Raw genomic sequence first — 12,959 nt, 5'->3', positions numbered from 1 at the left:
CACGTATTATACACTATAATGTATTGAGATGAAACATGTTTTTGAAAAATAGTTCAAGCAACAAAGCGTGTCATGTGATATATAAAGTTAATGATCATTAACCATTAGTGTTGTTTACATCTAACCCTGTTCATACCATTTGCATTGTACACCAAGAACCTAAACCTAAATAAATTACAATTAACATTAAGTGAGTCACTGTCGTTTTTTTACTTACCCGTAGCAAGTACTCCTGACTGGATTTGTTTCAGGTGGATCCAGATCCTCAGTGTCAGATATTACTGTCTGAAAAACAAATGAAAATATCTGAAACAACACACTGAAAGCAAAGAACATCAGGCTGCCATAATCTGCCTTAATACCTGTCCAGGCTGAGCTGTGGATGAATCTCTGAAACATGATAAAATTGATAAACTGATGAACTTTATGATACAGAGTATAACAGAGCTTTGAGTAACATTTAGAGGTAGAGAGGAACCATAAGATTTATAAATAAGAGATTATTTTGTTATAAATGATATCACACGTATGGTATTTTCTACCACATGTTCATCACAATCACATCAACAACTTAAAGACAAATTACTTCTTTTGTAAAAACTAATACCTACCCTTTATCTTCAGGTTTGCGTTTTAGAGAACTGTGTTTTTTTGGTTCAAAAACCTGAGAAGAAAAGCACACAATTGTCAGCAACTTTAAACAGCTTCCATTATTGTTCCCTCACTACATACAGTATATATCAATGGTGAAAGGTTATCAGGGTGTCTGATTGGAATAGTAAATGCCAAATAATCAAGACTTGGTTCTTAGACTTAATGCTTGAAACCAAATGCACATCCTATCAATAAATAAATAAAAAAAACTGAATCAAAGTACAAAATGTAAAAATGAACGTACCACAGTTTCAGCTGCATTGAATTCAGCTGTGCTCCTCGATGTGATGACAATTTCAGAATCAGAGTCTGATGTATCAACCTCTGTAGTAAAAACAAACAATTCAACACATTAATTATGCTACATCAGAGTAAATAAATATGTAAAAATATTGAATGAAGAGATCCACAAACCTCCTCTAAAGTGTGTTTCTAGGCAAATGAAAAAAGTGCCTTTCCTATTTCCTTTTTATATTCTGCCAGTTTGAATGGGCTTTCTGACCCAGGCACATGGAGCACCTCTGAACAGTCTGGATACAAAAGAAGGTCTGCTCCTTCATCCATCTTCTTGTTAAATGTTCTCATTTCTTGGACAGCTTGCTTCAGTAGATCAGGTGCTGCTACCTCCGGATCTGTATATAATGGGAGTGTTTTCCCTCTCTGAGCTTTTAAATCAGCTCCATGTGGCGCCATCAATCCATGTTTATCTGCTAAAATAACAAAAAGATATCATTCATTTCACACACACACATATTGACTTCCATATTTTACAGATATATCCACACACGTACCTGGACCTGTTTCCTTTCGGCCCACAGTTCTTTTGACTTTGACTTTCTGTCCTCCATGAATTGTTTATATGATGTTCATGGTTGTTCTGCTGGAATGAACGGAGTTCCGTATCAAAACAGAAAGTTAGCAGCAGCTAAAACAATCAGCCACAATTGTGCATTTAGCGTAACTGTAAGCCTAAAATAAAAAAAAAAAAAAAAATATTAGCAACGCATACTAATTAAACGCGTTGATATTCCGTGAAGACAACGATTGGCTGCAAAATGAAACGGTGCACTTTAATTCACTGCATGTCTGACAGCGGCTTCAGCTAGTTAGCACGATGCTACATTTAGCTTGTTTAGCATTTTCCGGCTGTTTATTAGATGTCTCCTGTGCGCGTGCTCCTTCCGTCTGGTCCGTTCATCAACGTTAAACATTCTACAGATCGTCCGCACGGAAAACACAACCGCGTAAATTGGCTCAAGTTGTTTCCACAAAACGGCCAAAACATCATTTAATCTATGCCTGCTAAGTTTTCCCGGCACACAAACCGATACAAACTTTTTGAGCTCACAGTCAATCTTCTTCTGGATCACTTCCGGCATTTGGTACATTCCCCTTCCGGAAGATTCTGTCGTTTGGAAATTTGTTTCGCAACATGTAAATTTGTTTTCTAATTTGTAAGTTTGTTTTGTCCGGGGTAAAAGTGTTTTTCTTGTGTAATTTTGTTGAATAAAATGTAAAAATGTTTCCCAACATGTAAGTTTGTTTCACTTTTTGTAAAAGTGTTTGGCACTTTGTAACTTTGTTTTGCACTTACCGGCCACCGTATCAAACAGAGCAGGAACACTAAAGTAAGGGGCGGGGGGTGAAAACGACAGGAGGGTTAAAGAGCAGATTCTCTCTGAGGGGACGGATGTTGCCACAATACACAGTGTGTGTGCCATCACATGTGGAAGATGTGTGCAGACTGAAGCCTTGGTCTGCCACCAGCTCAGAGGGGCTGCACTTCTACTGACCACCAGGGGGCTCCACTGGTTGTTTCACAAAGTCACAGTGTGTTGGAGTCTATCAGGGTATTTTCCAAGCAGCACTGTGTTTCTAACATCTGGATGTTGGTAAAAAGTTACTCTGCATTGGCCGGGAATCGAACCCGGGCCTCCCGCGTGGCAGGCGAGAATTCTACCACTGAACCACCAATGCTTACTTAACTGTTTTTACCATGACGTCACGAATCTACAGTCATCAGCAGCCTTCAACACTTCCTGCATTTTATAACGTGGCAACTAACCCGATCAGGGAGAGTCTTCTTTTTTCTGTTTTTCTCACACAGGTTCAAACACAACCTCCTCCTTTGTTCCTCCGCTGAGTGAGACGGCAACATTTTTTTTTACAAGTTTTACAGATGATTATTGTAATTTCTGTGTTTATATCCAACAATGTATTTACATTAAAGCTGATATCTTTCTATAATAATCCATCATGGACTGCTGGACACTCTCATGTCAGTAAATCCACCGTGTTTTAAAGAAGTTCAGAGTGTTTCAGAGTTTCTGACATGATACAGATAGACAGATCCAACAAAGTATTTAAATGAACTGAGAGCTCAGACCAGCAGAGAGAGCACACACACACACACACACACACACACACACACAGTGGACGAGGTGCGCAGCTTCGCTCAGTCTGTGATTCCAAAAATGAGCGAAAGCAGGAAAAGACGCATTTTAATAAGTAGAAGGAGGAACAAACCAACAGATTTGGTTTTAGTTCAATTAAACGCCACTTATTTGTCTAATAACAGCTGATTTGTGTTTCACTTCATTCGTTCGCGAGACAAGTGTGAGCTTCTTCCTGCGCATGCGCAGTTCCGGCTGAATCTTATGCGAGTGTGACGTTTGAGTTGGTGTCGCGTGGGAGAGCGATGAAGGACAGGAAATCCCTTTGATCTCCAGTGACGTCACACAGTCTCTTTGTGAGGTGAGTAAACAGTTGTTGATGTTGTCAATGAAACATTCATTCATCCTCAGAGTCATCTGCTTCTACCGATCTCCATTTTCATTTCCAACCACTCAGAGAGACAAGAACACACACAGACACACTCTGACTAACCAAACCATTCCAGGAACAATCAGGATGATTCTGGCTCAGGGTGTGACAGGTCCGGGGTTCAAATCCCAGATGAGCCCTTTGTCAGCTGTTGTAAGAAGTGAAAAAGCCTCCTAAATGTGGAGGGAGGCCGACTCTGTCAGAGAGCAGTGTGCATTCTAGCTTCCTTTAGCTGTCAGCCTCTGATCATCAACTCTTCAGCTTCTATGACTTCAACAATTCCTTCTGAATGCAGTCTGAGGCAGTGATTGTGAAACTTTCATTCAGACAGAGATCCCACATTCAGAAGAAAACAGCCACACACAAACAAAGTCATCATGAACAGCCTACATGGAGCCTAAATGAAAAGAAGCAGGAACTAAAGTGTGAAAATAATGATGAACAAAGTGTCACAAAGAGAGGCTGCAGCCTGGTGTGGACTATAACGTCAGAAAATGGATCAGTCTGTGACACGGAGCACTAAAGTTGGAAGGCAACAGTCAGAAGTGTCTGAGTTCAGCTGAGCTGAGAGTCTCCTGCATGACTCTCCAGAAAACCACACAGATCCTTCAGTCCTGAATCCTGCAGGTCGTTCTGACTCAGGTCCAGTTCTCTGAGATGGGAGGGGTTGGACTTCAGAGCTGAGACCAGAGAAGAACAGCTGATCTCTGACAAACTGCAGCTCACCAACCTGAGTGAAGAATAAAAGATGTGACTTTAGGAGACAAAGTTCCTGCTTGAAAGCGTTCAATGTTTCATCAAGTCAACACATGATTCACAACATCTGGAACGTTTTCATTTAATTCAGCGGTGACCACGTTTAACATGCTGAGTTTGGTCTGAATCTTTCAGTCTGCTTGAGTCACATAACTTTATAGTCATGTTGGAACAGGAAAACACTGGATATTAGTGCTGTACCCAAAGAAAGGAAAAAAAAAAAAAAACAGATTGATATAAGAATCACAATTCTCATTTACTATGATTCAGAATTGATTAAAAATGGGACGTATTTAGTTTAATTCACTGGTATTATAGTTCACACATGGAAGACCGGAGTATTTTTACGTTGATGCTCAGTTATCTCCATCTAGTGGACAGATGGTAGAAGTTGATTCCTGAAAAGAGGAAGTGACTTTTCCTCAGATCAAACTGTTGAAGGAGAACGAGCAGCTTCTTCTCTTCACATGTTTCCTCACTGACTTCATGTGTAAGTGTCTATCTACAACATCTTACATTATGAATGAGGCACTGCTGGGATTTGAACCCAGGATCTCCTGTTTACAAGACAGGCGCTTTGACCAGCTAAGCCACAGCAACGCTCTGAAGGAGATGTATACACAGAGGATCTGTTAATGGAAGTATACTGCAGTTGAGGTCTTTCTGCATTTTCCTTTGATGCGTGGGTTTGAATCCCACTTCTGACAGAAGCTGCTTTTCTTTCACCTCTACTGCTGTAATGTGTAGTTTGTATTTTCCATGTGCAAACATTAGGAAACATCTAACATTAGGAGCAAGGCAACAACAAAACTGGAACTATTTGGACTGAACTGGATTTGAAACCTTCACTGTTGGACTTTGGAGAAGTGGGTGGTGAACATCCAGCATGAATTTAGACAGTCATACAGTGGTAGTGTGGCCGAGCGGTCCAAGGCGCTGCACGGGGAAACCCCAATGGATTTCAAGCCCATCGCTTTAACCACTCAGCGACAACAACTACATAAGCTGCTGAATACCTTTGTGACATCACAGAATGAGCATCTGCATGAGCAGAGTGTTGGAGAGCAGAACTCTTTCCTGTGCTTCAGATACACTGTTTGGTTCTGAGCTGTTCATTAATAATCAATGAATGATCAATAATCTTCTCAGCTGTTCTGAATGGTGACAGTGAGGAAGCCTTTGTGTTTAATGCCTTTGATCTCCAGTGACGTCACACAGTCTCGTTGTGGAGTTATTAGTTGTTGATTCTGCAAAAATGTGGTGCGGTGAAATGGTCCATAGAAGTCTAAAATCACCGAAACATGTTAACCAGACTGTGTTCAAGGATTTGAGGTTTAAACCACTAGATTCTCATTATTAACTAAAGCTGTGTCTGTTATATCTATAACATTTAACATTATGCAGAAGGCACTGTTGGGATTTGAACCCAGGAACTCCTGTTTACAAGACAGGTGCTTTGACCAGCTAAGCCACAGCACCACTCTGAAGTACATGTATATACAGAGGATCTGGTGATGGAAGTGTAATGTGTATACTGCAGCTGAGGTTAATGGTAAAGTGGTTTGTTTTAATGTAGGAGTGCAGCGTTTGGATGCTCCAATCAGTCCGAGAAGGGTTTCCACATGTATGGATTCCCCAAGAACCATGAGGGCTGGAAAACGTGGTGTGTGTGATTGTGTGTGTGTGTATACAGATACGAATGCTAATAAAGATAAGTATATGTACCACAAAGGGCCTCTGATATAATACAGAGATTGTCAATTGAGATTGAGGTAGTGATTTAATCATTTTACTCCTGGAGATACTTTCACAGGCTCTTTGACCAACTAAGCCACAGCACCACTCTGATGTACAGGGATGTATTTTGGATCTGAAAATACCCTCAACATATGTGGCTGACCATCATGAGTCTTACCAAAGTTTCTTTAGCATATAATAAACTGTCACATTAATGTCCTGACTGTGCTGTGTGTAAATAATGAGGTTCATCAAAACAAAGTCAGAACCAGAGCTCAGGCTGTTGGTACACAAACAAAGAAATGCATACTTTCCTGTTCCATCAGTAACCATCAAAGGAGATGCTGATTCTGTGATGTCACAAAGGTTCTAATGACATCACAGAGATCAAAGGCTCCTCCCATTTTTTTGTCATGACCTCCACAGTAGAGTGCACTCTGTTAATGAAGCTCAAAAGGCAAACATGGTACCTTTGAGTTCTGCCCGACAGAAGCAACAACAGAACTGGAACCGTTTGTGGTAGTGTGGCCGAGCGGTCCAAGGTGCTGGATTAAGGCTCCAGTCTCTTCGGAGGCGTGGGTTCTAATCCCACCACTGCCAGTTTGTTTCTTGTCAATGAAAACCAATCCACTAAGTCAGGCACTTTTCATCTCCCTGTGAACAAAAGTTACAGTGACAGACGATACCAACACCAGCTGGGCTGAAATGAGAAACATCACAGTCAGCCTTTTCAGACCCAGGTAGGTTTGCAGGTCTACCAGGTCCAATTCTCTCCAGATGTCCCTAAACACACACTTCCCCTTCAGGATGAAGGCAGCATCAAGCAGCAGAGGTTTCTGTAAAATGGACACAGTTTAGTCCGTTCACCTGTTATACACAGGTGCCTAACCACTAAGGGACTTGAACCCTCAGTCTTCTGATCCGAAGTCAGACGCACCATGGAACCAGAAGGGGTTGTCCTGATCAGCCTGTTCAGTCTCTGTGTGTCTCCCTTTTTGTTGCTGTCTGCTTTAGTTTAGTTTATTTGCACATTAGAAGCACACTGATAAAGACTTCATGATAAAACACTGTGCAGGGGAAGTTAGAAGTCAGAAAAGGTTTATGGGAATACTAAAAGCATCAGAGTTTTCATTTTCACATGGTTAGACTTTATTATTCATCAGTGAATTCAAACCCTTGAGGTTAGAAGTCAGAAAAGATTTATGGAAATGTTGATGACGTCACTGTCGTAAAGGAAGTCTGTCCCTCGCCTGTAATCCAAGTTACCGGGAGGCTGAGGCTGGAGGAGCGTTTGAGCTCAGGAGCTCTGGGCTGCAGCGGACTATGTCGATCGGGTGTCCGCACTAAGTTCGGTATCGATATGGTGCTCCGGGGGGAGCCCGGGACAGACTAACATGGAAATGGTGTCATTACAATCGTAACAATGCCACGCTGAAGAGTAAATATCTTCTTCTTGAAGAAGTACTTCAGCATCATGTACCATCTTAGTAGTTTTGGAAAGTAAGTCACCCGAGCGTCGAGACTGTGCTCATGTGCCATCTGAGGGAAAACTTGGCCAAGTCCACAACACTCTTGCATTGATTGCTTGTTCCACTATGTCTGCATTGGGTTTATCGCAATGTCTAGTCGGAGAAACAACAAGGTAAAGGTTTCTGCATCACTGTTCAGTCAGATCAACAGCAGGCTGCCATCCACAGTTCATCACTTTGATTTTCATTCCTTCTTCAAATCTTTAATTTTATCATATGATATGTTTCGCTGGGTTTCAACTCCCTAACGCTTTTAGCTACAGAAAGAACAAAAGCAGTCGCACCGCTAATACTCTGCTAATAAAAGCAGATTTAGATTATTTTATTTGTATCTTTAGCTCAGATGTTGGTCCCCACTTCAGTAACTCAAAGTGATGGTAGCCACTGGTGGAACACTATATTCATAAGAGCTTTAGATTTAAATAAACACTTCAAGATTATACTGTAGAGTGCAAAGCTTGGCAGTGGTGGGATTCGAACCCACGCCTCTGAAGAGACTGGAGCCTAAATCCAGCGCCTTGGACCGCTCGGCCACACTACCACATGTCAGTCCTACCTTGCCTGCAATAATGCCACATGTTTCTGACCCCTGAAAGTTGCGTTGAAATGTTTGGAGCAGAGAACGGCAGAAAGATGTCCTTGAAACATCCTGGACACACAAACAATCAGCGTGTAGCATCCAACCTCACAAACTCTCAAGTCCAGCTTCTTTGTCTCTTGGTGTATAGTGAGTCTATAGTCTATAATGTGAACCACTAAAGGGAAGAAGCTGCATCGCCTGAACAGGGACTTGAAACTTGGACCCTCAGATTAAAAGTCTGATGCTCTACCGACTAAGCTACTCAGGCTTCTGATTGGTGCATAATTCAGATGAAATTAAATTAATTATTTCATAACCCAGAGGTCGATGGATCGAAACCATCCTCTGCTATTTATACATACTGTAACCCAAAAGTAGTTTGTTTCTACAACATCTGACCTGAGCAACAAGGCTCTTTGACCAACTAAACCACAGCACCACTCTGATGTACAGGGATGTATTTTGGATCTGAAAATACCCCCAACATACGTGGCTGACCATCATGACTCTTACCAAAATTTCTTTAGCATAAAATAAACGGTCACATTAATGTCCTGAATGTGCTGTGTGTAAATAATGAGGTTCATCAAAACAAAGTCAGAACCAGAGCTCAGGCTGTTGGTACACAAACAAAGAAAGGCATACTTGTGGATTCACAAGATTATATCAGGATCTGACCTTTTCCTGTTCCATCAGTAACCATCAAAGGAGATGCTGATTCTGTGATGTCACAAAGGTTCTAATGACATCACAGAGATCAAAGACTCCTCCCTCTTTTTCTCATGACCTCCACCATAGAGTGCTGCCTGCTGCAATAATGCTGCCTTTAATAGAAGTTTAGGAACATTTCATGAAAGAATACATTTTGATGACAATTGGAAATGTCTGTTTATTGTTTATCACTTGTTAGCTGTCACTGAGGAAGCAGCTACTCTTCTGCTACAAGGACTATGATGAGGCAGTGGCCATTGATAATGCTGCCTGTCCTGCTGAATTTAGGTCACCTGCACTTATGTCAACAGTCAGAGCTCCATACACAATAAGAGTACTGAAGAAAAATACTTTAAACATGAGCTCTGTGTCACATTCATGCAGCGTGTGTCAAAACAGTTCATTCCATCAGAATGAACCTTCACCTGTCACAGTATGTTAGAAGCCCTGTGATCAGCCATCCAGGGGATGTAGCTCAGTGGTAGAGCGCATGCTTTGCATGTATGAAGCCCAGTGTTCAATCCCTGGCATCTCCAGCATTTATAATGAATCGTACTGCTCAACTGCTCCTGCTTCTTCACTCAAACAAATTCCTGACAATACGTATGTATGAGATTAAAGACTCTGCCCATCTCTTGTCATGACCTCCGCCATGGAGTGCACAATGTTAATGAAGCTCCAAAGACAATCATGGTCTTCTCTTGTTCACACTTGAAATACATATAACACTCTGTATTTTTTGGTTCTAGCAGTTCTAGCAGCCCGGCCAGCTCAGTCAGTAGAGCATGAGACTCTAAATCTCAGGGTTGTGGGTTCGAGCCCCACATTGGGTGATAAGTAGGTTCTTATCTAAAATCGGTAGAGCATACAGAAACTGCATGAACTCATTCATTTGAAGCGAACGTGAGAGTGTGACGTATCCATCTGTGTCGCGTGGGGCATCAATGAAAGGCAGGCAAGGCAGCTCCTGCGACAGCTAAAACACCAATTTCCCTTCTCCGCAGCACAGCATGAGCCACAAAGTTACTGTTGCTTCACTTTACAAGACACTACAAATAACACAACCAGCCAACCTCACACAGCTCCATATCACAAGGGTTAGCTCTCCTGACGACTGCAAGGCAACAGCTGGGCTTGTAAGCAAATGAGATGCTGATTCTGTGATTCTGTCACAAAGGTCTTAATGACATCACAGAGATCAAAGGCTCCTCCCATTTTTTCTCATGACCTCCACCATAGAGTGCTCACTGTTGAGGCTCAAAAGGCAATCATGGGGCTGCCATCACTTCCTGTGTTACAGCTTTTGCTTGCAGTCTCTGGACTAGAGAAACAGCAGTCAGTTGTGAGCCTGCTGTGTTGAGCAGATGGTGATTGCTCTTTTTTAACAGAAGACAAACTTTGGTAAGAGTCATGATGGTGAGGCACTACATTATCAATGTAACACTAAGGGCGTTAGACAGAAGATCTAAAGGTCCCTGGTTCAATCTCGGGTTTCGGCATCAAAGGTACCTGAGTGAGGTGCAAGCTCAGGTTTCTTTGACCTACATTTCCAATGTTCTCCCTCCTCTTTCAACCCCACCATGAAATATTGTGAGGTTGGATGCGTCACGCTGACTGGTTGTGTGTCCAAAAGGCTGTCAAACACATCTTTCTTCCATTTTCTCCTCCAAACATTTGTACACAGTTTTGAGATTTCCCATAATGTCATTTATTTATTTATTTATTTTGAATGATTTTTGGCGATTTTTTGGAGGATGTTTTGCTTTTCTAGCAGCCTGGCTAGTTCAGTCAGTAGAGCATGAGACTCTTAATCTCAGGGTTGTGGGTTCGAGCCCCACGTCGGAGATGACAAACCTGGAGGGGAAGCGTGTGTTTGGGGACATCTGGAGAGAACTGGACCTGGTAAACCTCCAAACCTACCTTGGAAGTAATACAGACAAACCAGGTTCTGTCCAAATAGTTCCAGTTTTGTTGTTGCTTCTGTCTGCAGAACTCAAAGGTATCTGGCAGCACCATGATTGCCTTTTGAGCTTCATTAACAGAGTGCACTCTACTGTGGAGGTCATGACAAAAAAGTGGGAGGAGTCTTTGATCTCTTTGATGTCGTTAGAACCTTTGTGACATCACAAACACACCTTGCTGCAGTGGAGGTGAAAGAAAAGCACTTTCTGTCAGAAGTAGGATTTGAACCCACGCCTCCAGGGGAGACTGTGACCTGAACGCAGTGCCTTAGACCGCTCGGCCATTCTGACAACGAAAGCTAGCAAATGAGCCGAAAAATTTGTTGAAAAATTAGCCCATCAAGAGACAGCGACATGCAGAACTTGTCCTGTTGCAGCCTGCTATTCCAGCTAGAATTAATAAATATCTGCCTTTGAAGCAATCAAACATGACGAGGTGGCAGAGTGGTTAAGGCGATGGACTGCTAATCCATTGTGCTCTGCACGCGTGGGTTTGAATCCCATCCTCGTCGGTGGTTGCTTTAGTCTAAGTTACAGCCTGCTATTCCACCTAAAATTATCTATCCAGTCAGAATTGTCCTCAACGTCAGCTGGTTAGAGCTGAGCCACTTTCTTGATCATACTGTGATAAATGACATTCTCCAGGTTTTCCCTAACCCAAATCTGTAAACATTAGTCAAAGGAGACAAGAAGAGACAAGAAGAGGAAAGGTTGAACAGCTCCCTTCGATAGCTCAGTTGGTAGAGCGGAGGACTGTAGAGGCTTAAAGCTGATATCCTTAGGTCGCTGGTTCAACTCCGGCTCGAAGGAGGTATTTATTTTCATCAGCCTCATCCAGCAGAGTGATGAGTCTGTCTACAGACAGGAGGTGACCACTGTTGTATCACTGTTCATGTAGAGCAGCTGTGTTTTATATTGCAAGCAGCACTGAGTTTCTAACATTCAGGAATTGAAATCCCAGTCTTCCACAAGACAGGCAGAGATCTTATCCACAAAGGGGTTTAAACAAAGAACATCCCTGGGTGGGCTTGAACCACCATCCTTTCAGATATCTGAATTCCAGGAAGACTGACTGCACATCTGAAGGCTCTGTGTTAAACTTCTGTTAGGATCAATGCTGGTGCTCTCCAAGTTTGTAGGCTGCCTTTTTGGTGTCTACAAGGCCTCATGGATTTTTTTACATGCTGTCAAAAGAAGACACTCGAAAAGCAGCATACAGTACTTGCACAGACGAGGTAATGTAGGGAGGAAAGGAAAGAGAAACATCATGTGGTGTGTGACTTCACTTCCTCTGTGGATAAACAAGGAGAATAAAGTTGTTTCCTAACAGCTTCTATCCAGAGACCTTCAGTGTGTGAGGTGAACATGACAATTTTTACATATGTTGGATGTTGACAATTGGTTCCTTTGCATCGGTTGGGAATTGAACCCAGGCCTCCCATTTGGCAGGTGTGTGTTATTTGGTGTGAACATATTTTCGAAGGACTGAGTAGCAATATTTCGACATGTCAAAGGAATTTTGGTCTTTTAAAAGTTTGGGCGGTCAAGAATAGACCAAAACAACTTTGTCCTCAAAAAACACACCTTGCTGCAGTAGAGGTGAAATGAAAGTGGTTTCTGTCAGAAGTGGGATTTGAACCCACGCCTCCAGGAGAGACTGGTATTTTGGTCGACTTTTGACCGCCCACACTTTTAAAATTCCTTTCTTTCCTTCCTTTAGAGTTAGCACTCTGGACTCTGAATCCAGCGATCCGAGTTCAAGTCTCGGTGGAACCTGAATCTTACCAATGGAACACTGAGAGTCCTGTCAAAATATTGCCACTCTGTCCTTCGAAAATGGAAACAACCTCCTTTTGTCCACTCTACACGTATGAATGCATGCAAATTGTCTGATGAAGCCTCCTCTCTGCTTTATCTTCAGCAAGAAAATGTAAAATAAAATTGATTTTAGAAGTGAGCTGAAAGAAAAGGAGCAATTCTGAAAACAAGTTCAGGAAGTTTTGCATTCACCACTCGAGAGTTTTGAAATGAAATGAAAATCTGATTTTATCCCCATTTATATTTATAACTGTAAACTACAATCTCTTAAAGTTAAATGTAAAATCAATTGAAGAGTACATCCAAACTTATACGTTGACTCGGGTAGTAATTTCTTCTCATGCTGTTTCTCCTTTGCTGCTGCAGCTGTTACATTTTCGGTGAAACGTG

At 42.0% G+C, this 12,959-nt stretch overlaps 1 protein-coding gene and 10 non-coding genes across 11 annotated transcripts in view; 5 read left to right on the top strand and 6 right to left on the bottom strand.

Annotated features, from left to right (window-relative positions):
- LOC115053713 (NACHT, LRR and PYD domains-containing protein 12-like) overlaps nucleotides 1-12,959 on the top strand; it is a gene marked incomplete at its 3' end in the record, with an annotated part of 135,820 nt that overhangs the window by 14,829 nt on the left and 108,032 nt on the right. The gene's annotated exons all lie outside the window — the stretch shown is intronic.
- trnag-gcc (transfer RNA glycine (anticodon GCC)) lies at nucleotides 2,561-2,631 on the bottom strand. The gene has a single exon. It is a non-coding gene; the product is annotated as a tRNA-Gly (tRNA).
- On the bottom strand, nucleotides 4,760-4,833 carry trnat-ugu (transfer RNA threonine (anticodon UGU)). Its single transcript has one exon. It is a non-coding gene; the product is annotated as a tRNA-Thr (tRNA).
- On the bottom strand, nucleotides 5,639-5,712 carry trnat-ugu (transfer RNA threonine (anticodon UGU)). The gene has a single exon. It is a non-coding gene; the product is annotated as a tRNA-Thr (tRNA).
- trnal-aag (transfer RNA leucine (anticodon AAG)) lies at nucleotides 6,489-6,570 on the top strand. Its single transcript has one exon. It is a non-coding gene; the product is annotated as a tRNA-Leu (tRNA).
- trnal-uag (transfer RNA leucine (anticodon UAG)) lies at nucleotides 7,959-8,040 on the bottom strand. The gene has a single exon. It is a non-coding gene; the product is annotated as a tRNA-Leu (tRNA).
- trnak-uuu (transfer RNA lysine (anticodon UUU)) lies at nucleotides 8,275-8,347 on the bottom strand. Its single transcript has one exon. It is a non-coding gene; the product is annotated as a tRNA-Lys (tRNA).
- On the top strand, nucleotides 9,255-9,326 carry trnaa-ugc (transfer RNA alanine (anticodon UGC)). The gene has a single exon. It is a non-coding gene; the product is annotated as a tRNA-Ala (tRNA).
- trnal-cag (transfer RNA leucine (anticodon CAG)) lies at nucleotides 10,960-11,042 on the bottom strand. Its single transcript has one exon. It is a non-coding gene; the product is annotated as a tRNA-Leu (tRNA).
- Nucleotides 11,182-11,263, top strand: trnas-gcu (transfer RNA serine (anticodon GCU)). The gene has a single exon. It is a non-coding gene; the product is annotated as a tRNA-Ser (tRNA).
- Nucleotides 11,474-11,561, top strand: trnay-gua (transfer RNA tyrosine (anticodon GUA)). The gene is given in 2 exon segments: nucleotides 11,474-11,510; nucleotides 11,526-11,561. It is a non-coding gene; the product is annotated as a tRNA-Tyr (tRNA).

This window comes from Echeneis naucrates, chromosome 2 (assembly GCF_900963305.1).
Source record: "Echeneis naucrates chromosome 2, fEcheNa1.1, whole genome shotgun sequence".
NCBI lineage: Eukaryota > Metazoa > Chordata > Actinopteri > Carangiformes > Echeneidae > Echeneis > Echeneis naucrates.
The sequence above is the reverse complement of the archived record's forward strand: the minus strand, read 5'-3'. Positions and strand labels throughout refer to the sequence as shown.